This window comes from Bos indicus x Bos taurus, chromosome 16 (genome assembly GCF_003369695.1).
Source record: "Bos indicus x Bos taurus breed Angus x Brahman F1 hybrid chromosome 16, Bos_hybrid_MaternalHap_v2.0, whole genome shotgun sequence".
NCBI lineage: Eukaryota > Metazoa > Chordata > Mammalia > Artiodactyla > Bovidae > Bos > Bos indicus x Bos taurus.
The window spans coordinates 66,547,273-66,572,690 of NC_040091.1; the positions used below are offsets into that span (position 1 = coordinate 66,547,273).

A 25,418-nucleotide genomic window follows, 5' to 3' on the forward strand; every position below is an offset into this window, starting at 1 on the left:
GAGAAGATTCCCCTGGAGAAGGAAATGGCAACCCACTCTAGTATTCTTGCCTGGGAGATCTCAGACTGAGGAATCTGGTGGGCCACAGTCCATGGCAGGGTTGCAGAAGAGTTGGGCATGACTGAGACACTACACAACAACAAAGAATCCTAATAATAAGGGACTTGGATCCAATGAGACAAAAATTACATGATTTTCTGGTGCTACAGGAGGCTACCCTTCACCCTGACCTACTTTGTCCTGTTGGTTTTCAGTTCCCAGAGCGCCTGATTTTCAGGCCTGTAATCCACTTTGTCCCAGTGTTTCCTGTTTCCTCCAGCTCTGAGTCAGACAGCAGGATGGAGCTCGCCATGCTCTGACCCAGGCTCCCCAGTAGAGCAGATCCATGTGTGGAAACAATGCCTGACGTGTCCCACTGGCTGAGGTTGTTCCAACTCTGTAGGGACACTGAAAGAATGCATCAGCAGACTTGCCCAGGTATCTAAAACACATTTTCAAAATGTCAAGTGACCCTTGATGACCAGACTGCTGATTAACTGCAGCGTCCCAGGGGTCCTTGGAGGGGAGAAGCTGAAGCCAAGTTTTCAGTGTGTAATCACCTCTCACTGAGTCAGAAAGCTCACTGCCAAGCTGGAGCAGCAGTAGAACATGGTCAGAATGATTGTAGTTTCCCAGTCACCGTCCTCAGCCAAGATTCTGCTTCAAATTCTCTATTCTCAGAGGAACAGCCTGGGAATTTGAAAGTTCCTCATAGAGGTTCCTGGACGAGCTTCTCCCTCCTCATTCCTACCACCTCAACCCTCATGCCAGCCATGAGACACTGTAGTTGCATCAGCTGACTTCCATCTTTGTCAGTTCTCCCCCATCTCACATCAGCCTGCACTCGGTAGCAGAATCATCTTTTACTAGGCTTTGTCTCTCACCTGGGAACCTACAGTAATACTTGTTAGTGATGTAGAGTTGATATCAAGCCAATAACCATGATCCTCAATGATTTGCCACCCAATCACCATCAGTTTACATGGAGAAATATACAAGGTTAAAGTGAGACCGTAGGCTTTTCTTGAACTGGAACGCTTGTTTACACTATGAGTAGATCCAAGGGCCTTACCAAAACAGACTAAGGACAAGGACCTTACCAAAATAGACTAAGGACAAGGGCCTTACCAAAATAGACTAAGGACAAGGGCCTTACCAAAATAGACTAAGGACAAGGACCTTACCAAAATAGACTAAGGAACATTGGGGGCTTCTTTTTCCTGGGCACTTCCAGGAAATGGGTATTTCCCATAGTTGCACAGGCTATAGAATTCAACACAGAATTGTGTTGAAGGAAGTGCATTGTGAAGCAAGGGAATTGTGTTATAGAATTGTGAATCACAAGGGAGAAAGCTCGAAGAAAGAGACCAACCAAAGAGAATCTAACCCTTCTGTTCCTGCCGTTAAGGAGCCACTCCTTAGCTCCAACATGGAGGTCCAGAATAATCACTGACAACGTGGCTGTTTTTTTGTCATCTGACAAAAGGATTGTCTTTGCAATAATTTCCAAAGTGATAAATAAAAAATTGTACAAATGAAATAAATTTAGCAGATATTCTGTAAAAAAAAAAATGAAATATTAAAAATGTGAATGGACGCTGGTATCTCTTAACTCATAAATCTTGGTCAGCTTCTGCCCAAGCTTATCTGTTTACATACTTTATACTGTGGCTCAGACGGTAAAGAATCTGCCTGTAATGCAGGAGACCTGAGTTTCATCCCTAGGTTGGGAAAATTCCCTAGAAAAGGGAATGGAAATAGATTCTGGTACTCTTGCCTGCAGAATTCCATAAACAGAGGAGCCTGGCAGGCTACAGCCCATGGAGTGCAAAGAGTCAGACATGACTGAGTGACTAACACTTTCACTTCCTTAAAGTATACATTTTTAATGTAAAACAATCATTGATAGCCTGACTTCTTTATGTGGTTATTCTGCACACACATGTCCCTGTTGTTTCTGTGTCCAAACTGCATCTTATAAGGTTTTAAGGACATCAGTCAGATTGGACTAAGGTCTGCTCTATTAGCCTCATTTTAACTCTTTCACCTTTTTAAAAACGCTCTTTCCAAATACAGTCACACTCTGAGATATTGGGGGTTAGGACTTCAATAAATGAATTATGAGGTGACATGATTCCATCCATAGTAATGGTATATGGTAATTATCTGTTTATGCAGATACCAATGCATTTGTAAATACAAGTACATACCAATGCATTTGTAAATAAATTTATCTCCTGCATTTAGCGTCGCACAGCATATAGCTTGGTATGTATGTATGGGTGTACGGGTGAATGTGTAAGTGCAGAGACAGCAATGGCACCCCACTCCAGTACTCTTGCCTGGAAAATCCCATGGACGGAGGAGCCTGGTGGGCTGTAGTCCATGGGGTCGCTAAGAGTTGGACACAACTGAATGACTTCACTTTCACGCATTGGAGAAGGAAATGGCAACCCACTCCAGTGTTCTTGCCTGGAGAATCCCAGGGACGGGGGAGCCTGGTGGGCTGCTGTCTCTGGGGTCGCACAGAGTTGGACATGACTGAAGCGACTTAGCAGCAGCAAGGAAAGTTTATTGATTTGCCTGGTTTTAGGTGGAAGGAAAAACCCTCCATTAAATATTAATTAAAGATATTTGAATGTGGCTCAAAAACCCTTTAGGATGGTGTCTTTGTCTCCAAAATCAAAGATCCCTGAAGTTATGGCTAATGGGATTAAAACTGCTACTTTTCTGCCATGCCATATCCTATTCACTTCATGCTCATTTACATGTGGATTACAGTACCAGAGCTGTTTAAAGAGTTAACAGTTAAGGGGAACAGGCAGGAGCTCGGGAGTACAGGGTAAGACCAAATGAAATATTTAGTGAGAGGTGGAGAAGAGTGATTACTAAATGAATCAGCTGTCCTGATGTCAAGGAGACCAAATGAGATTAAGGAAATTGGAGCAGAACATGGAAACATCTGGATAGCAAATGAAAATTTCAGTCATTTTCCCAGATATTTGGTCAACACAAAACCTCACTCCACAGCATCGGACAATCTTCAGAAGAGTAGCTGAATGCTTCACCTCTCTCCTGGATTTCTCTTGTGTTTTTAGACACAGTCAGGCCTCCAACTCTGAACTCCCAGGAAATATGGGGTGGGAAAAGCAGTGATTTTCTAGTGCCAAATGATCACAGCTGCCAACGGGGCAAGACTCTATGTGATCCTACGGCATTTCCAGGATATGGACAATAGCCTTAGAAGCAGCAGTAAAAGATGTGTGATGAGACATCTGTATACTGCATACCTCTGAACAGGTATCACCAAGTGTGAGGGAGCACCCATGACAGAGGATGAACTCCACGAAGCAGCCTATCCTTTTGGGATAGAGAAACTTGATCAAAAGAGTGTGTCACATTCCAGGGAAATCAAACAGCTTCCTGGACTCACTGTAGAGAAGAAGCTTGTGAAAGAAGTTCTGTGGGCCCAGTAGGAAAGGAACAGGACGTTTCACAGATATGGCTTTCATCTCATCCTCCTTTGAACGCAAAACTTTTTATGTGGTGTCTCTGAGGGTGGGTGGTTTGGGAATTCTTTTAAGTGACTTGACTATTGAATACGGGAAAGAACAAGAAGAGATGAAGTATAACCACTCTGTGTTAGCTGCATTAAACACCCACAAAGGACCGTGCTACCTCATCTCAGCATCTTTCCCAAAATAATAATACTGTTTGGTAAGTCATATGGAAAGGATAAGCACAGGAAACTATGAAATACATGCAGGGTCACTGAACCAGGATGAAGGGGTCCCTGTGGAATGTAATAGCTAGGCAGAAATCTGGATCACGACAATGTTAGCTAACCCTTATGAAGCCAGACACAGTTCTACATAAGTTACATATATTATCAAAATTTGTTAATGAATACTTTAATAATCCCTTGAGGTAAGGACTGTAATTTATTCCTAGACTATGATGAGTCAGTGGATAAAGGCCATTCTTGAAAGAGATCATTGGTTTTGTAGAGGCTCGGTGGTGAGTAGTTCAGTGTGGCTAAAAGGCTGGAGAATTAAGCAGATGCCAAGATATGAAAGGTCCCATAAATCCTTTTAAGAAGTTTTGACTTTATTTGCAGAGTAAATGAAACAAAATTTGTTTTGAGAGACCCAGGAGGGCTAGACTCAATGAGACCAACCCTGGCAAGTTGGTCCTTGTCCCAAACAGGCATGTGAGAGGAAATTTAGGAATGGATTTTTTCATACTTGGCTGAAGTTCATTCATTTATTTTCCATAAAGCAAAATGAGTGAACGCCCTTATTCGAGGTGGTGAAGTTGAATGAGTTTTAATCTCATCTCTCTAAAATGAGATCTACCAGATGCTCAACAAGGCCAGGAAGCCAGAGGTGGAATCACCAGCACCAGAAAACCAGGACTCTGTCTCAGAAATGGAGTTCCCCCCAAAATTTGAGGTTGCCAACCACTGCTTTCCTGGAAAAGCCTGAGTCTGGCCATTAAAAGGCAATCAGTGTCCTTGCTGCCGCTGATACATACATGGGGTGTTTGTCTTCATGATAATTCTCATCCCTGATGTGAGATCAAAGGTACCAACAATTTAGAAAATTATAGAAGGAAATAGAGCACTTTAGCAGCATTTGGAAAGCCATTACAAAAGGCAGGAAAAATTCTTCAGTACTTGTTATCAAATAAGACTAAAAGTAAGGATGAAATTTACTAAATTAGCATTATCAAGGAAAGGGGTGTTCCATCCTTTTTGTGGTTTTTAATTGCACTTTAAAACAAACTACAACTCAAAATATCTGATTGTAGTCTAGGAAAATGATTACCCAAAAAGTAGAAACTGTATGTGTGTATGTGTGTGTGTGTGTGTGTATAGAGAGAGAGAGACAGAGAAAGAAAGACAGAGAGAGAGAGAGCTTTATTCCCCAGTAGCACAAAAGCTAGCTTTTATTCAAAGCAGATGAGAATGAACAAGAAGTGATGCTTCTATGCATCCACTCAGCTTCCTACCTTCAGTGTATTATTCCACAGACAAAAAGTGGAAAATGGAGACACCTTAATCTTTCTCAACCCTCAGGAGCTTCATTTCTATACGCTGACTTTTGAATACCAATGGCACATCTGGTTTCTGAACAAAGGAAGCTGATCTTCCTTAGCTTCCAGTTAGAACAGGCACAGTCATCTGTCCTTAATTGACACACGCCCAGCTCAAATGTTGCTGCACTGGCTGGCCTTCTGCCATGGCTCTCTTGACAGCAAAATCACTATCATCTGGCTCAGTTGGATCAAAGAAGGACACGCATTTGATGTAGGGCTGTTCCTTACAGCCTCACACTTCGTTATTATTACCTCTTTGGCAACATGGTAGAGAGATGAAAAATAGGCATCCTTTGATATGCACCAGAAACAACTACCAGACCTACAGGCTGAACCTGACTGTCTGCCTGGCAGGCTCTTTGGAACCGCTGCTTCTGCAGTTCCTCTCTTCTGTTGGCGGTTGCTTCAGATGTTGGGTTTGAAGAAACCTTGAAGTGCGAGCCAAAAACAACAAGAGAGAGATTGTTGATATGAGAAATGAGGATGTTCCAAATGAGGAGGCAGTTTATCTGTCAATCCCCGTATGCCAAACAGTAGGGCTTGTTTTCGTCTGTCCCAATCACTGCCCCTAATCAAAGACCTCCGTTTCAGAAATGTTGGCTACCCCCGTTTGTTCACACATATTGTTACTCTTCAAGCTTGCAAGTTGTGAAGTTATTTTACACTTGGGGAAGCTGAGGGCAGACAGGATGACTGCTATGGGTAAGGTCAAGCTGTTTAGGCCCTACTTTAACCTGGATACCACGCAATAGAGCATTTCCCAACCTTCTCATTTTTGGTTACCTTACAAATCTCAAAATTTACTATAGTCACTGGAGTATGGAAAATGGAAATAAACCCAATGAAAATAAATATGGGAAAGAGTTTGGAGGTGGTGGGGTTGTGGATAAGAGAATACACAGACTATAGAATATGGAACAGAACAAAGTAACAAAATGATAAGGAAAGAATACGGTGCTTGTTATGATTGAATTTTGTCCCTCAAAAAGGTAATGTTGAAGTCTTAACTACTCATACCTGTGAAAGGGACCTTACTTGGAAATAGGGGTTTTGCAGATGCAATCAAGTTATAATGTGGTCATTAGGGTGGGCTCTAATCTGACTGATGTTTTTACAAGAAGAGGAAAATGTCATGTGAAAAGACATACACACAGGGGAAATGCTAAATGATGATAGAGGCAGAGAACATCAAGAATTGACAGTTACCACCAGCTTCCCTGATGGCTCAGCTGGTAAAGAATCTGCCTGTAATGCAGGAGACCCAGGTTTGATTCCTGGGTCAGGAAGATCCTTTGGAGAAGAGAATAGCTACCCACTGCAGTATTCTTGTCTGGAAAACCTCATGGATGCAGCCTGGTAGGCTACAGTCCATAGGGTCGCAAAGAGTCTGACACGACTGAGCAACTTCACTTCACTTCACCAGCTTCCCTCGTGGCTCAGATGACAAAGAATCTGCCTGTAATGCAGGAGACCTGGGTTTGATCCCTGGGTTAGGATGATACCCTGGAGAACGGACTAGCTACCCACTCCAGTATTCTTGCCTGGAGAATCCCATGGACAGAGGGGCCTGGCAGGCTATACAGTCCATGGGGTTGCAAAGGGCTGCACACAATGCAGCAATTATCACTTTCACTGATAGCCAGGAAGAGGCAAGAAAGTGTTTTTCCCTACAGGTTTTAGAGGGAGTGTGCCCTGTCAAGACTTGGATTTTGGGCTGTAAGCCTCCAGAACTATAAAAGAATGAATTTCTGTTGCTTTGAGCCACCCTGGTGTTGGTTCTTTGCTAAACAGGCCCTGGGGGACTGAAACAGGGCACACGAGGAGAAACCTGCACCTGATGTCATTCAACTCTACCCTGACATGAAGTAGAATTAGGCAGCTTCAGCATCATCTCAAAAGCCTAACATGGTCAGTATCTTCTTTACTCTTTGGAAAGTGAAAACAATCTTTGTTTATGCTCAGCTTTCCGGCACCTCTCTAATTCTTCACAGTGGGACAGAGGTCTCTGAAGCCAATTAGATTATTTCATTTGCCAGTTGTGTTGATAACCCAGGATTCAAACTTCTAGTTCTAGAGACTTGAACTCATTGAAGGCAGCCAGATGAATCTCAACCCAACTTTAGACGGTTGTGCCACCTTGATGATGTTCTATCTTCTTCAACCTGAAGTTCAATCTTCTCAATAGGCAGAGCTGAAACCAAATAGATCTGGAGAAGTTCGATTTACTCATGTTAACCATAATGGACTTGTATCAGATTTTTGTGTTTGTTTTGCCTAAAACTTAACTTTGCCTCTCTGGTCGGGTGCATTGCATTGTGTATATTACTGCTGGTAACACGGGGCATTATCCAGTCCCCACCACCAAGAGTCAAAGTAAAAAGGACTCACATCTTGCCATTCTCCTGTCTGGGACTTTACATAGGTCAGAAGCTAAACAAAGCTATCCAAAGAGGAAGGGATGTTTGGATTTTTTTTTAGGCAACTTTGTATTTAGGCTTTGTCAATAGCTATATCATGTTGGCTTTGTTCTGCTAATGCATGATTACTATACCTCTTTCCTGCTTCTGATTTTTCTCCCACATAAGTGTATCTTTGTCACTTAAGAATGATTTTTATAAGTAGAATTGCTGAGTCAAAAATTCTGATGACTCCTAAGATTTCTGAGAAAATGTCCAAATTGTTCTGATAACAAATTATACCAAGTTACATTCCCAGATGTGGAAAATACTTTATCTTGTCAACTTCACAATACATTTTTACTCTTAGAAAATTATAAACTATATATTTTATGGTACACTTTGTTGCTGTTATTGTTCAGTTCCTAAGCTGTGTCTAACACTTTGTGACTCCATGGACTGCAGCACACCAGGCTTCCCTGTCCTTCACCATCTCCCAGAGTTTCTCAAATTCACATCCACTGAGTTAGTGATACCATCCAACCATCTTCTCCTCTGCTGCCCTCTTCTCCTTTTGCCTTCAATCTTTCCCAGCATCAGGGTCTTTTCCAATGAGTTGGTTCTTCCCATCAGGTGACCAAAGTATTGGAGCTTCAGCTTCAGCATCAGTCCTTCCAATGAATATTCAGGGTGGATTTCATTTAGGATTGACTGGTTTGAGCTCCTTGCTGTCCAAGGGACTCTGAAGAGTCTTCTCCAGCACAATTTGAAAGTATCAATTTTTTAGAGTTCAGCCTTCTTTATGTTCCAAATCTAACACCCATACATAACTATTGGAAAAATCATAGCTTTGACTATATAGACCTTTGTTGGCAAAGTGATGTCTTTGCTTTTTAATACACTGTCTAGGTTTGTCACAGCTTTGCTTCCAAGGAGCAAGCATCTTTTAATATCTTTTAACTATGCTTGTTAAAAGCATAGTTTTACAGTCAATGTGTTTCTTCAACTCTAATTCTTATCAGAGTTCTTTTAAAAACTTGTGTTTTTCTATTTGCCAGTGTACCCCAGGACCTGACCAACAAGTAACAAATAGTTAAGTGCATAATAAAAATGTAAATAAATGAAAATGAATTAATGCCTGAATGAGAGACCAGTTTGAAGAACAGAAATCAGTAACATTGCAGAGAACGTTATCAGTGTTTTTTTCCATAACAGAAACGTCCTTAAGTAAGTAATAGGACAAATATTCAAAGAAAAAAGAGGATACTATGAAGATTTTTCCATTTATTATTATTCTTTAATCTTTACTTTAGAATGATGTATTAGCATTATTAACAAACTACAAACAAAACTACAAACAACAGATACAGAAGTGAAAAGTGAATTTTCTTCCCATGTCTATGCCTGAATCTCCTACTTTCCTCCCAAGAGGCAACTATGATTACAGCCAAACCACATTTTTAAATGCTATTAACTCACTCAGAGGCATTCTCCAAATTCCATCCATCAGTGGACACCATTCCTATAGATAAAAGCATGTTTGCAAAGCATTCCACAATTTTTCTTTCTACCCTTGGATGAAGATACAGTGTGGAGGACTCTATAATGATGGGTGACATCTGGACACCAACAGTACTTCCCACGACCCTGGGGGAAGAAGCAAACATTTGTGGAGTGTCTGCCTTGCCTTACCAGAGGGTCTGAGAGCACATTTGTGTATTCTGAGAGTGACATCCACTGGTGTACAGTCATCACTGCATGTGCCAGGCCTTCAGAGATCTGCACACAGGAAATCCTTAACTTAAACATTTTACCAGGCGTGATGATTCTCAGACATCCATCCATGCAGTTCTCTAAAGTTTCCAAGCATAGTGATCATGTCTACATTGAATCTCAGAAGAGAAGATATAACAACCACCAGGTCTCGATGTGCTGCTTCAGAAATAAAGATGTTCTGCTGGACATCATTGCAAATGAAGCAACTGACAAAGGATTAATCTCCATAATATAGAAGTAGCTCATACAACTCAATATCAGAAAAACAAATAACTCAATCAAAAAATGGGCAGAAGACATTTTCCAAAGAAGACACACAGATGGCTAATAAACACATGAAAAGATGCTCAGCATCACTTATTATTAGAGAAATGAAAATCAAAACTACAATGAGGTATCACCTCACACCAGTCAGAATGGCCATCATCAAAAAAATCTACAAACAATAGATTTGTAGAGAGGATGTGGAGAAAAGGGACCCCTCCCGCACAGTGGGTGGAAATGTAAATTGATACAGCCTCTATGGAGAACCGTATGAATATTTCTTTAAAAACTAGGAATAAAGCTACCATATGACCTAGCAGTCCCACTACCGGGCATATACCCTGAGAAAACCACAATCTAAAAGACTTGGTACATAACCCATAGTTCATTAAAGCTCTATTTACAATAGTCAGGACATGGAAGCAACCTAGATGTCCATCGACAGATGAATGGACAAAGAAAATGTGGTACATATATACAAACAAATATTACTCAACCATTAAAAGGAATGAATTTGAGTCCATTCTAGTGAGGTAGATGAACCTAGAGTCTGTTATATAGAATGAAGTAAGTCAAAAAGAGAAAAATATCATACATTAATGCATATATATGGAATCTAGAAAAATGATACTGATTAACCTATTTGAAGGGTAGCAATAGAGACACAGAAATAAGGAGCAGACTTGTGGGCACAGTGGGGAAAGGAGAGGGTGAGATGAATTGAGGGAGTAGCATTGAAGCATATACATTATCATATGTAAAATAGATAATGAGAATTTGCTATATGATGCAGGGAACTTAACCTGGTTCTCTGTGACAACCTAGAGGGTTGAATGGGTCATGGAGTAGGGAGAGGAGGGGACATATGTATACCTATGGCTGATTCATGTTAATGTATGGCAGAAACCAAGACAACATTGTTAAGCTATTATCCTCCAAGTAAAAATAAACAAATGTTTTAAAAAATAAAAAAAAGAAAGAATATACTTTTAAAAATTTCCTGTGATAAGCCATAATGCAAAAGGATATTAAAAAAGAATGTGTGTGTGTGTGTGTGTGTGTATATATATACACATGCTGCTGTTGCTGCTGCTAAGTCACTTCAGTTGTGTCTGACTCTGTGTGACCCCATAGACGGCAGCCCACCAGGCTCCGCCGTCCCTGGGATTCTCCAGCCAAGATCACTGGAGTGGGTTGCCATTTCCTTCTCCAATGCATGAAAGTAAAAAGTGAAAGTGAAGTTGCTCAGTCGTGTCTGACTCTAGGCAACCCCATGGACTGCAGCCTACCAGGCTCCTCTGGCCATGGGATCTTCCAGGCAAGAGTACTGGAGTGGGGTGCCATTGCCTTCTCCATATATATACATATACATATGTATAACTGAATCACTTTGCTATACAGCAGAAATCGACACATTAGAAATCAACTATACTTCAATAAGGACTTCCCTGGTGGCTCAAATGGTAAAGCATCTGCCTAAAATGTGGGAGACCCAGGTTCAAGCCCTGTATCGGGAAGATCTCCTGGAGAAGGAAATGGCAACTCACTCCAGTATTCTTGCCTGGAAAATCCCATGGACAGAAAAACCTGGTAGGCTATAGTCCATGGGGTTGCAAAGAGTTGGAGACGGCTGAGCAACTTTACTTTCCTTTATTTTATACATCAATAAAATGTTAAAAATCCATACACATTCTGAGAAAAACCAACATCCTTAATCTCAATATCCACTTGAATTCCTTCTATGTCATCATCCCCAGGAAGCAAGTATCATTTTGGAGAAAGCAGTAGGAGTCCCATGTCAGAGACCGAGGCTTTTTTAATACAACCATTGATGACATGAGATTCAGTCTGCTCATGACTTTATGTAGCTGGAATCTGAGACTACACCCTCCAATTATACATAGCGTGATTCTGTATACTCAGCGGCTGCCCACAGAGCTTCCCACCCACCCCCAACTTTGGCACTACTGAAATAACAACCAAAGCTTATGATCCTGGAGGCTTCAGAAGTTCAAGGAGACGCTTCTCAACAGGGTTGCATTTAGGACTGGTTCTAACAGCAGTGGAATGTGCCTCGGGTCCTTACAATGCAGTCTTTCACATTTAACCAATTCCAAAATCTCTTTGGACTTGATGGATCAAATAGCAACTCTTAACTCTTCATCAAAAGCAGCTTAATTCTTATAAAGGTAAAGTTAATCCACATACAATGGATTAATGCAGTTTTAGCATGGAATAAATGCTAGCTACAGTCTTCTGCTCTCCCAATAGGCTTAATTAAAAAATCTGAGTTTATTTAATTCTTCTTATTAGATTCAATTTATAACATCGGCTTTCAGAATAAAGCACATGACAGATCAAGAAATACTGTCTCCACTTGGAAATGTGTGACTATTTAAGGTAACTAGATATCATGCTTTTTTAAAATTGAAGTATAGTTGATTTACAAGGTCATGCCAATCTCTGCTGTATAGCAAAGTGACTGAGTTGTACATATATATACATATATACACACATTCTTTTTCCTATTCTTTCCCAGTGTGGGTTTATCACAGGATATTGAATATAGTTCCCTGTGCTATACATTAGGGCCTTGTCCATTCTAAATGTAACAGTTTGCATCTACCAACTGTTGCTGCTGCTGCTGCTGCATCGCTTCAGTCATGTCTGTGCAACCCCATAGGCAGAAGCCCATCAGGCTCCTCTGTCCCTGGGATTCTCCAGGCAAGAACACTGGAGTGGGTTGCCATTTCCTTCTCCAGTGCATGCATGCACGCTAAGTTGCTTCAGTTGTGTTTGACTGTGCGACCCTATGGACAGCAGCCCACCCACGAGGCTATCTACCGTCTACCAATGCCAAACTTGCAGTCTTCTCTTTCCCTCCACTTGCATTTGGCAACCACAAGTCTGTTCTTTATGTCCATGACTCCCTTCCGGTTTTGTAGATAGGTTCCTTTGTGCCGTATTTTAGATTCCACATATAAATGATCCAGATATCATACTTTTTAAGTACTGTACTTAGATGTGCGGGAGATTAAAAATAGCAAAGGAAAATCTCTGCTAAATCTCATCAGATACATTGAAACCTGCCACATCATGACTTATCATGACTTATTTAGACTGATGGCATAATTGTCTTTTGAATACTCCAAATTGAGATACTCTGGATATTTGACCCTTATGAGCTACTTATAATTGCTTTGGAATCTGATCAAAGTACTGAGTTTAAATTATTTTTAGAATATAAGTATGGAGTATGGGCACAATGTTTGAGACTAAATAAAAGCAGTATTTTTCTTTCCATATTGAAAACCATTACGAGGGAAAATAAATTCTTAAAAATAAAACTATTGTATAGCATAAGAATTTTGGTATCAAGGGATTATTAAATACCAGAGTGCTGATCATGAAAATACAAGGCGTTGCTGTATTTAGTCTACAAGGCGTTGAAACAGAAATTTCTCTATAGCAAGTCTGTGCTTGCATGACAAACAAAAAGAGCAGTCTTCCAGCTGAAATTATAATAAAAAGAAATCATACTGCATGAATAATGCTACAGCATTGATCAAAACTCATGCCTGCATGTCTAAAAGGCATTAAAAATGTGGGGACTCAGAATAATAAAGCCAGAAAATAAATGAGCACCTAATCCAAAACATTTGAAAATCTAAGAGAGGAGCCCAGAAAAATGATATTATGGGAGATTCCATATCAAGAACAATCAATGCATATATGTTGTAGGTGTCCTTGGGGATTCATTTAATGGTGAGTGGCTTAGTTTCCCCTTGGGAGGTGAATATAAAATTGTTCACAAATAGCACAGATCTCGGAGAAGGCAATGGCACCCCACTCCAGTAGTCTTGCCTGGAAAATCCCATGGATGGAGGACCCTGGTAGGCTGCAGTCCCTGCGGTCGCTAAGAGTCAGACATGACTGAGCAACTTCACTTTCACTTTTCACTTTCATGCATTGGAGAAGGAAATGGCCATGGGGTTGCACAGAGTCGGACACGACTGAAGCGACTTAGCAGCAGCAGCAGCAGCACAAATCTAAGTAGGGCCTAACTTACCTTTGCTGAGAAAGACCTGTACAAATCAGACTTTCTTCTGACCTGCTCAATGGGACAAAGTCATATTTACATTTATTTAAACCACACTTTGTGGGTTTTGTTTTTTTTTTTTTGAAAGCAGAAAAATAATTTATTCCAAAAGGCAGTAGAAATAAGAAATTCATCCTGATAATATACTTTGGTATAATTCTGGTGGGACAAATTTTCCCTCTGAACAAGTTTTCCTACTGATGCCCCCCCCCCTGGAGTCTTACTGTCATGTAACATTTTTAAACACCACTGATTCTCATGTTGTGAGCAGGTAGGAACCATCTTCAAAATCAGTGGTTCCAAGGAGAGAGTAACGTTATCTCTCAGAAGAACAGCACTTGTGATCTCAGAAGAGTACCTGGTCATTTCACTGAGGCAGCACAGTTTAGATTAAGTGGGCACATCACTCATCAAAGTGTGAAAATGGTGACAGGAAACAATGACTGCACTGTAGAATAAGATGTTCAAATGTGGTGTGAACATTTAAGGCAGCTGATGGCCAAAGGGGGCGAATCAAGGAAGGTGATCTGGGTATGGAAGTGGTTTTTCATCTAGAGTTCTCTTTGTGACCTCAAAGACTGAGCACTGGCAAGCAAGCCTTCTTCCTCGAGGTCAATGATACTCGAGGTACCAGACAGTTTCACTTTTCAAGTGTGTTCTAAAGAGAGGACTGATGTGTGCCAGAAGTGCAATCAGCCAGAAGACGAACAAACGGAACAGGTCACCAACATAGTGATGATAACTCCTTGGTTGGGATCCTTAGGGATGACCCAGGGCACCAGGAAACCGATGAAGCCCCAGAAGACGCTCATCTCAGTAAGAGGCACGGTGAGGCCAGTATAGGCCATGGGTGCTCACACTTTGTGCTTGTGAGAGAGGAAATGAAACTCATATTTATTAAGTATCTGGTCTATGCCAGCACCAAGTTATGTGTCTCTCTCATAGCTTTCGTATAGCAAAGTTATTTTCCTTTTTAAAAATATCATTATCTTTATTTACTTGTAAAGAAATGGAAGCTCAAAGAGGTGAACTAACAGCAACTTAAGTGTCAATTAACAGATGAATGGATAAAGAAGTTGTACCTACATATACATATATGTATATATCTACATATAAGCATACATATATATATATATATCTACATGCATGCAATAGGATATCACTCAGCCATAAAAAAAAAAAAAAAAAAACTAAATTTTGCCCTTTGCAATGACATGGATGGACTTGGAAGGCGTTATGCTAAGTGAAATAAGTCATACAGAGAAATACCAAATGATACCATTTACATATGGACTCTAAAAAATACAACAGACGACTGAATAAAACAAACAAGAAGCAGACTCATAGAGGACAAACACGTGATGGAGAACAGAAGGGTGGGAGTGACAGGCACAAACTAGTGAGTGTAAGGTAAGCTCAAGGATGAATGGTATAACATGGGGAATACAGCCACTACTCTGGAATAACTGTAAATAGAAAGTAAAGACACTCCCAGGAAACTACTAGAATTCATCCATTAATTGTAAAGTTGTAGGATACAAAATTAAAACACAGAAATCTCTTGCATATATATACAAGCGGTGAAAGATCAGAAAGAAAAATTAAGGAAACAAGCTCATGTGTCATCACACCAAAAAGAATAAAGAACCTAAGAATAAAACCTACCTAAGGAGACAAAGGACCTGTGCTCTGAAAACTATAAGATACTGATGAAAGAAATCAAAGATGACACAAACAGATGGAAAGATATACCATGTTATTGGATTGGAAGATTCAATATTGTTAAGATGACTATACTACCCAAGACAAATTCAGTACAATCCCTATGAAATTAACAATGGCACTTTTCACAGAACTAAAGCAAAAAAGCTTTAAATCTGTATAGAAACACAAAAGATGCTGACTAGCCAAAGCAATCCGGAGAAAGAAAAATGGAGCTGAAGAAATCAGGCTCTCTGACTTCAGATTATACCATGCACGTGCTGCGTGCTCACTCTTGTCTGACTCTTTGTGACCCATGAACTGTAGCTCGTCTGTTCATGGGATTCTCCTGGCCAGAATACTGGAATGGGTTGCCATTTCCTTCTCCTTAATCTCTTCTCTTTAATCAAGACAGTATGATACTGGCACAAAAAAAAACAGAAATATAGACCAATGGAACAGGATAAAAAGCCCAGAAATAAGCCATGCACCTAGGGTCAATTAATCTACAACAAAGGATGCAAGAATATATAATAAAGACAGTCTATTCAATAAATGGTGTTGGGAAAACTGCATGTAAAAAATAAAATTAGAACATCCTCTAACACCTTACACAAAAACTCAAATTGGATTAAAGACCTCAACAGAAGACCAGATACATGAAACTCTTAGGAGAAAAACATAGGCAGAACACACTTTGACATAAATCGCAACAGTATCTTTTTGAACCCACCTCCTAGAGTAGTGGCAATAAAAACCAAAATGAACAAGTAGGATCTAATTAAAGTTAAAAGCTAGAAATCAAAACAATACTGTAAAGCAATTATCCTTCAATTAAAAATAAAGAAAAAAAGAAAAAAAACTCATAGTAAAGGCTGCTTATTAAAAAAAAAAGTCAAAAGCTTTTGCATAGCAAAGGAAACCGTAAACAAAAAGACAACCCAAAGAATGGGAGGAAATATTTGTGAATGATGTAATCAACAAGGGATTAATCTTTAAAATATACAAACAGCTCATTATCACAAAAATAAATAATCCAATCAAGAAATGGGCAGAATATCTAAATAGACTTTTCTCCAAAGAAGACATACCGATGGCCATAAGACACATGAAAAGATGTTTAACATCACTCATTCTTAGAGAAATGCAAGTCAAAACTACAGTGAGGTATCACCTCACATCACTCAGAATGGCCATTATTAAAAAGTCTATAAGTAATAAATGCTAGAGAGGGTGTGGAGGAAAAGGAACCCTCCTATGCTGTTTATGGGAAGGTAAACTGGTACACCCATTATGGAAGTCCCTTAAAAAACTAAAAACAGAGCTACCGTGTGATCCATTCCTGGTTATATATCCAAAGAAAACCATAATTCAAAAAGATACATGCACTCCAATGTTCATAGCAGCACTATCTACTATAGCCAAGACATGGAAACAACCTCAAAGTCCATCAACAGAAGAATAAAGAAAACATAGTGTAATATACACAATGGAATATTACTCAGCCAAAAAAAGAATGAAAAAAGGCTATTTGCAGCAACATGAACGAACCTAGAGATTACCATACTAAGTGAAATAAAAGAGAAAGACAAATAACATATGATATCACTTACATGTGGAATCTAAAAAATGATGCAAATTAACTTATTTTACAAAACAGAAACAGACTCATGGACTTTAAAAACAAATTTATGGTTTCCAAAGGGGAAAGGCTTGGGGAGGAGGGATAAATTAGGAGTCTAGGATTAAGATATACCCACTACTATATATAAAACAGATAATCCACAAGGACCTACTGTATAGCACAGGTAACTCTACTAAATATTCTTTAATAATCTATATGAGAAAAGAATCTGAAAAAGAATGGGTATATGTGTATGTGTAACTGGGGGCTTCCCCGTTGACTCAGTGGGAAAGAATCTGCCTGCAATGCAGGAGACTCAGGTTTGATCCCTGGGCTGGGAAGATCCCCTGGAGGAGGGCATGGCAACCGACCCCAGTGTTCTTGCCTGGAGAATCCATTGACAGAGGAGCCTGGTGGGCTACAGTCTACAGGGGAATGAAGAGTCAGATGCAACTGAGGCAATTAAGCATATGTGTAACTGAATCACTTTGCTGTACACCTGAAACAAAAATTGTAGCTCAATTACATTCTAATATAAAATAAAAACTAAATTTAGAAAACCATGGGGAATATAGTCAATATTCTATAATAACTAAAAGTGGAAGGTAACATTTTAAGTCATATAAAAATTTGAACATTAAAAAAATTAATAAAATAAATTAATCCACAGTTATATTAAAAAAGAGGTGAAATAACTTTTAAAGTTGGTTCATGGAAGAGAAGAATGGGAATCCAGGTTGTTCTGTCTCCAGTTCCACATGCAGGGGTCCCTGTCTTTCCCTCCAGGAAGTCTGCTGTAGGTCCTGAACCAGCCTTACCCACCCAGCCTTACCCGTCTGGGTAGACACCAGATGCAAGAGAATGATCCAAAACCTATGGGTTGCAGCAAAGCACTTCTCAGAGGGAAGTTTATAGCAATGAAAGCTTGCCTCAGAAAACCAGAAAAAATCGCTAGCAATCTAACCTTACACCTAAAGAAATTACAGGAAGAACACAAAAAACCTGAAGATAGTAGAAGGAAAGAAATCATAATTCAGTTCAGTTGCTTAGTCGTGTCCGGCTCTTTGTGACCCCATGGACTGTAGCACGCCAGGCCTCCCTGTCCATCACCAACTCCCAGAGTCTACTCAAACTCATGTCCATTGAGTCAGTGATGCCACCCAACCATCTTATCCTCTGTCGTCCCCTTCTCCTCGTGCCTTCAATCTTTCCCAGCATCAGGGTCTTTCCAATGAGTCAGTTCTTTGCATCAAGTGTCCAAAGTATTGGAGTTTCAACTTCAGCATCAGTCCTTCCAATGAATATTCAGGACTGATTTCCTTCAGGATGGACTGGTTGGATGGATCTCCTTGCAGTCCAAGGGACTCTCAAGAGTCTTCTCCAACAGCACAGTTCAAAAACATCAGTTCTTTGGTGCTCAGTTTTCTTTATACTTTGTTATATTTTATACTTTCTTATACTTTGTTAAATAACAAATTCAAACTCATCGAGGAGACTTTTTTTTTTTTATGAAAGAGATTATTACAAGGTGGGAGTGGAAGGGAGTGAGAGTGCTGTGACGCTAAGATCTGCAAAAGTCTTAAGAGTTAGGCAAAGTAATAGAGAGTCCTAAACAGGATTGGGAAGAACTGAGTATGGGGAGGCAGGAGGAAAGGGTGACATGATCAGATAGTAAAGAACGTTTCGCCCTGAGCCTGGTGCATTCTCAGTAGGGTCTGGGTGCTGACCTGAGTGAGGGGCAGGGTTCAGGCACTTGGGGGAAGGAGAGAAGTACAGAATCAGAAGTATTTTGTGTCATCGATCAATGCGGACAAGTAGTTCAGCTAACTACTTGTGAGACAAAGAACGGAAATTTGAAGGGACTGTGTCTGACCTTGTCACAGGTAAAAAGTGGGGAATCCGTGAGTCTTAGGTATGTTATACGAAGAAGGGTGATATCTCGCAGTAAATCATTTTCCAGAACACAAAGGTAGACAGGATTTCTCAACCTTCACCCTTTTCTAGTTAAAATTCAACATTGTCATCCTTTATGACTGTTAGTGTTGACACAGCTTAGCAGTTAGGTGATGTGTTAAGGGTTAATACCTCTGCTCAAAAATATCAGAAAGTGTACATTGTGCCTTTATCAGGGAGTCTTACAGTTTCCCTTGTATACATTGTCTACATTTCTAGTTAAGTTTTCTGTAGAAATGTTATGTCTTTTGCTATTATTGAAGAAGCTTCAGTATTTTAAAATATCTTCTATCTGGTGGTTGTCTCTCTCTATATGTATATACACACACACACATGTATGAAAACCATAAAAATAAAAGTAGATAGAAAAATTTAATTCCCACTAAATACATCCTTTAATATTAAAAATACCAATTAGGCACAGGCTCTGAATGCCTGCATTAGACAGTCATTGTACTAGCTTGTGGTTTGATATTGCTTCCTAGACACTTCCTTTGAAATGCACACATTCTTGGAAAACTACTGAACTTAAAACTCTTGACTGTCTTTAATGCGATGCCAGAGGGAAAGAAGCAAAGATTTTCACAAGACCTCCTTGAAGCTGGGCACATTCATTTTATTCAGTTATTTGTTCATTCATGCAGCAATATTTAATGACCCTCTACCACGTTCCAGGTACTTTCCTACACTGCAGGGATTCGGTCATGAAAAACAAAGCAACAACAAAAAACACCCTACCCTCTTGGAGCCTTCAGTTAGTGGGAGAGCTAGTCAAGTAAGTATGAATATATGAATGATATAAATCTTTTCATGATGAGAGTTATGAAGATAATAAAATAGCACTAAATAAATAGACGACCATGGGCAAATGATTCCTATTTTGTGTAGAAAAGTCCAAGAAGCTCACTCAGAAGAGAAATTCTAACAGCAATCTGATGACCTGAATAGTAGAGAAGAGGAAGTGATGCAAAGACATGTGGAAGAATACAGTGATGCTGAGTCTAAGCTCACATGCTCCCACACTGCCGCTGCTGCTGCTGCTAAGTCACTTCAGTCGTGTCCGACTCTGTGTGACCCCATAGACGGCAGCCCACCAGGCTCCCCCGTCCCTGGGATTCTCCAGGCAAGAACACTGGAGTGGGTTGCCATTTCCTTCTCCAATGCATGAAAGTGAAAAGTGAAAGTGAAAAGTGAAAGTGAAGTCGCTCAGTCGTGTCCAACTCTAGCGACCCCATGGACTACAGCCTTCCAGGCTCCTCCGTCCGTGGGATTTTCCAGGCAAAAGTACTGGAGCGGGGTGCCATTGAAACCAATAAATTGAGAAACAAGTTTTTGGGGCAAGGAATAGCGACTTAATTCAGAAAGCCAACAGACCAATAAGATGGTGGACTTATGTTCCAAAGAACCATCTTGTCTGAGTTAGAATTCAAGCTTCTTTTATACTAATAGGGGAGGGAGTAAAGCCAAACATTTCCTGGTTCCAGTCAGCCTCCAGAGGAGATGTGTTCATTTCATTCTTAAGGCAGCCATTCACAGGGAGGCCTGGTCAGGATGCTTCCTGTGTGCTAAAGGCAGGTACTTTAGCTTAATGCTCATTACCTGGGAGTCAGGGTTCCCAGAGATGGGCCATTATGTATTAATATAGTTTAAGCTTATAGACAATACCCCTTTAGTGATTACCTTGTACCAAAATCACATACCAGTACCAAAATCACATACCAGTGAAATGCCAAGATATCTGCATTGACTGTTAAAGATAGTTCTACTAAAATCACTATTTAGTTTTTACTTACATAATTTTACAAGGGAAAAAAAACATATTTTTCCTAACTTCAAAAGAATATGATAGCCTTTTATAAGAGTAAGTGTAATAAAATCAGTTACTATTATGATTCATAAGTAAATGCAATCTTCTCTAACGAACAATGAATATAATTTAATGAAAATAAGTATCATAGCCTCAAAGTTAAGGTTTGTTGTAATTAGGGTAGGTGATTCCCATAGGGAACTTCTTATAAACAAACCACAGAGTTTTGTAATGACAAGATACAGCATAAGTATGGAAATGGTAAGAAAGTTTCTTCATCCCTTCAGGCCCTGTGTTTATATGTTCAAACTACCTAACCGGTGAATAGTCTCATCTTCTTTCTTAGAGTTAGTATAAAAAGGAAGTTAAAGAGGACTTAGTACTCTGTATCCTCAAAGCACTGTGTTGATAGCTCAGCTGTTCTGTCTTAACCTTCCTTCTATTGGAGCCTGTGCCCTCTGGGCACATATTAATTTAAATCAAGACAGAAATAATTTATATTTATATTACATATATAATTTATATTTATATTACATATATAATTTATATTTATATTACACATCATATATTTATAAAATATAATAGTTATAAATAATTCATAAATAAAACATATTTATTTTTATATTTAAATATAATAATTTATATTTGTATTTTGTTTTCATAATTAAATGAAATCATACATGTAAAGCATTTAGAATAGCGCCTGACACACAGTAGGTGTTTGGTTTCTTACAGTTACTATGATAAATTGTGTTACCCTTCGTATGCAGCATCCATTGGCTTTTGCTGGTTCCTTTCCTGGATGTCACTTGGCTCTTTTTCTGCAAGTCCAAATCCCGCTTAAGTCTAACACAAATGCTGCGTCTTATGGGAAGCTCTTCCCCACTTTTATCCCAAAGCACGTTAGTAGACATATTACACATTTTCCTGCTTCTTTATATTACAGGTTTATGTCTTATACTTTTTGTTGAACAGCAAGCAGTAGTGCTTTGAAGGGAGGATCTTTGTCTTATTTTTGTTTTCTTCTTGATACCTGAGTGACTGTTGCGTAGAAGAAGCTCAAGGAATGTTGATTCATTATAATCAAGAGTAAAAAAATGTTAGTGGAGGGCAAGAGAAAACAGGATTAGCATGAGCAAAGCAAGGAAGAACAAGAGACAAGTTCAGTGATTGCTTGGGAAAGGGAAACGACACTTGGAAAAAGAGAAGCTTCTGTGACTTTAGGCATCGTCCTCTTTCCTTCCTTTCCTCCAAAACTGATTAAAGTTCAGCTATGTTCCAGGTGCCGAGGAAGAGCAGTAGCTATGGCTGATTGAGTGATGGCTTGTGTACCAAGCAATTTACAAAGATCCTCCTGTTAACATCCCCAAAAGAGAATTATTAAGTCACCATTGAGAGAGCTATGGAAGTGAGAAGTTTGAACATTTATCTAGGGTGATCCTGTCAGTAGGTGACGGAACTGGACTGAAGTCCGGGTCGCCTCACTTGCCCACGTTGTTCCCCGTTAGTAGATGCGTAAGTTCCAACTTGTCCCTCCCTACCAGCAAATTATGCAGCTACTTATAAAAGAAAATGGAAAGTCGGTACAGGGAGCTCAGCTTGGTGCTCTGTGATGACCTAGACAGGTGGGATCAGGGGTAGGAGGGGTGGGGGTGAAGGAAGGTCAAGAGGGCAGCGGGGTATATGTATGCACAAAGCGGTTTCACTTCACTTCATAATATTGTAAAGGAGCCATACCCTAATAATTTTTTTTAATTAAAAGAAAGAATGGAAAAGAAATCACTGAGTTTATTTCTAAGCATTCCACGTATTTCTGTTAAGTCATTTACTGCTCAAAGATCCTCACTTTGCCAAATTCAGACAGCTTTGCACCTGGTTCCCTTTCTCTGGATTCTTCAACTGAAACGAATGATTTTGAAACTCTTTGACCCATAAAATGTTCAAAAACGATTCTGAAACCCCTTGCTTCTTGCTATTCTAAGGAAGACTAGTGTCCCTAAGTAGGAGTCTATTGGGAATCTAGACTGCGTTTGTTTCTCTGTAACAGTCTGTGATTTGACAAAGCGGATGTCGGGGAGCCAAGAGAAGACGAACATCTTTGGGATTTGGGTGTGTTCAGAAAAACATATTTGCAGCAGACTGAGATTGTCTCCGTTGATGTCATTGGGTTGGGTCTGACCGTGGTCCAACGCCTCTCACTGGCTCACTAGTCTGTTGGGTTTCCAACCCCTGAATGCTTCAGGACAGTGAAACCCTGGTGGAAAAAAAGAGAAAGCTCCCTGGAGCTTCACTGTACAAAGAACAAAAGAGGAAAGTGAAGGACAGCCAGAAATCCATGTCTCCCCCAGAGAAGCCCAAAATGTGTTTCAACGTTCAGAATGTATTACCGCAGTGTAATCTCCTCATGAAGCAAATACTGAACTATAGGAAGAAAGGAAGAGATGGGCTGCAAAGGGAATGGGCAGCTCTTCTAGAAAGGGCCATGGTTATCCTTGTGAAGTAAATGCTACATGGCTGTTCTCACACAGCTGAAGGATATTTATATGTGACTAACAGGCCTTTCCCCCATGAAGGACAAAGAACAATTAATATGTCCCTGATTGTAGTCTCACTGCTCCTTTTTGTAGCTGTTAAAACAGTATATGCCAACATCCCAGAAACATAACACAATGAATAAAGATGGCTTGGGGTAAACACAAATCTACAAGTGAATCTGGCTCTGACATTAAGCTCATGGTACCTTAGACAGGCAAGCTACTCTCCCTGATCCTCAATTTCTGCTAGTGTAAAATGGTGAATATAATATCTAGCTTGAAGTATTAATATGAGAAGTGAAGAAAATAATGTAGTAAAATTTTCTGGCCCAGGACCTATGACGTACTAGGTGTTTAATAGAACTTTTATATGGTCATAAGCAATGATGAAGGAAAAGTGTTAGTTGCTCAGTCATGTCCAACTCTTTGCAACCCCATGGACTATATAACCCACCAGGCTCCTCACTCCATGGAATTCTCCAGGAAAGAATACTCGAGTGGGTAGCCATTACTTCTCCAAGGGATCTTTCCGGCTGAGGGATTGAATTCGGATTGCAGGTCTCTCATACGGCAGGCTGATTTTTTTTTTTTTAACCACCTGAGCCACCAGGGAAACCCAATCAGTGATGAAGTAAAACCAAATAGCTATTTTTTTTTAACTTTTCTATCTGACATCAAGTAATAAACTTGATATACTGTCAACCAGCTTCAGAAATTGCCTACTTGATTGAAATGATCATATTCATCACTTGCTTTGGCATTCTGACCCAGCTGCTATGGTTTGAATGTTTGTGTTTACCTACCCATCCCCCAAATTTCTATGTTGAAATCTTAATACCCAACATGATGGTATTAGGAGGTGAGAGATTTGAAGGTAGAGAGGTTAAAGCATCTGCCTCCAATGCTGGAGACCCAGCTTCCATCCCTGGGTCAGGAAGATCCCCTGGAGAAGGAAATGGTAACCCACTCCAGTATTCTTGCCTGGAAAATCCCATGGACAGAGGAACCTGGTAGGCTATAGTCCATGGGGTCGCAAAGAGTTGGACACGACTGAGGAACTTCACTTTCACTTTAAGTCATAAGAGTGGAGACCTCATTAATGGGATTAGTGCTCTTATAAAAGAGACTCACAGAGCCGCTTTGACCCTTCTGCCATGTGAGGATACAATGAGAGGTCTGAGACCAGGCAGATGGTTCTCATCCAGTCATGCTAAACGGATACAATGAGAGGTCTGAGACCAGGCAGATGGTTCTCATCCAGTCATGCTAACACCCTGATCTCAGACTTCCAGCCTCCAGAACTGTGAGAAATCAATTTCTGATGTCTATCAACCATCTATACCTAGCACTTTGCTATGTAGCCCAAATGAATTAAGACACTGGCCTTTTAGTTACTTTGTCTGCATTCTCTCTTAATGCTATTTTTTTTTTTTTAAAGAAAAGCTTAGGTTTAAAAAAAAAAAAAAAAAAGTGGGCTTCCCTTGTGGCTCAGCTGGTAAAGAATCTTACTGCAATGTAGGAGACCTGGGTTCGATCCCTGGGTTGGGAAGATCCCCTGGAGAAGGGAAAGGCTACCCACTCCAGTATTCTGGCCTGGAGAATTCCATGGAGTAGCAAAGAGTCGGACATGATTGTAGTCTGGACACGACTTTCACTTAGGTAAAAATAAAAGAAATATTCTGTAGAATTCCTTCCAGTCATGTCCCCCTGCCTTCTAATATCCATAAACATTGGCAGCATCCAGGAGGGAGCTTCAGGGCATCTTTAAGATAATGCGTTCTTTATCAACCTCATCCTCCAGGCCACCCCCTCATAGCCCTGTTATAACTCAACCAACTAGGATGTAAGACCGTCTTACATCCTGGTATAGCTGAGCCCAAGAGGATTTGAAGTATGTTGCTGCCTTGCTTGTAGACCAAGTACATTACAGAATTCTGTCCTGACTGGCAGACAAAATGGATGAAAAACGTCAGAAAACTGGAGGTGATGTATCACACAGGATACAAACACTTTGTCCATTAAAGACTTCACATGCATGAGTCTAATGTCTTTGGAGAGCTGCTGTGGTAGGTGGAAAAATGACCCCCAAAGTGCCCAGGTCTTAATCCCCTAGAGTTTGTGAATATTT

General features: G+C 40.1%; 1 pseudogene; it reads right to left on the reverse strand.

Moving 5' to 3' along the window:
- Positions 1-14,283: 14,283 nt before the first annotated feature.
- Positions 14,284-14,519, reverse strand: LOC113906257 (annotated as a pseudogene).
- Between the last annotated feature and the right edge of the window lie 10,899 nt (positions 14,520-25,418).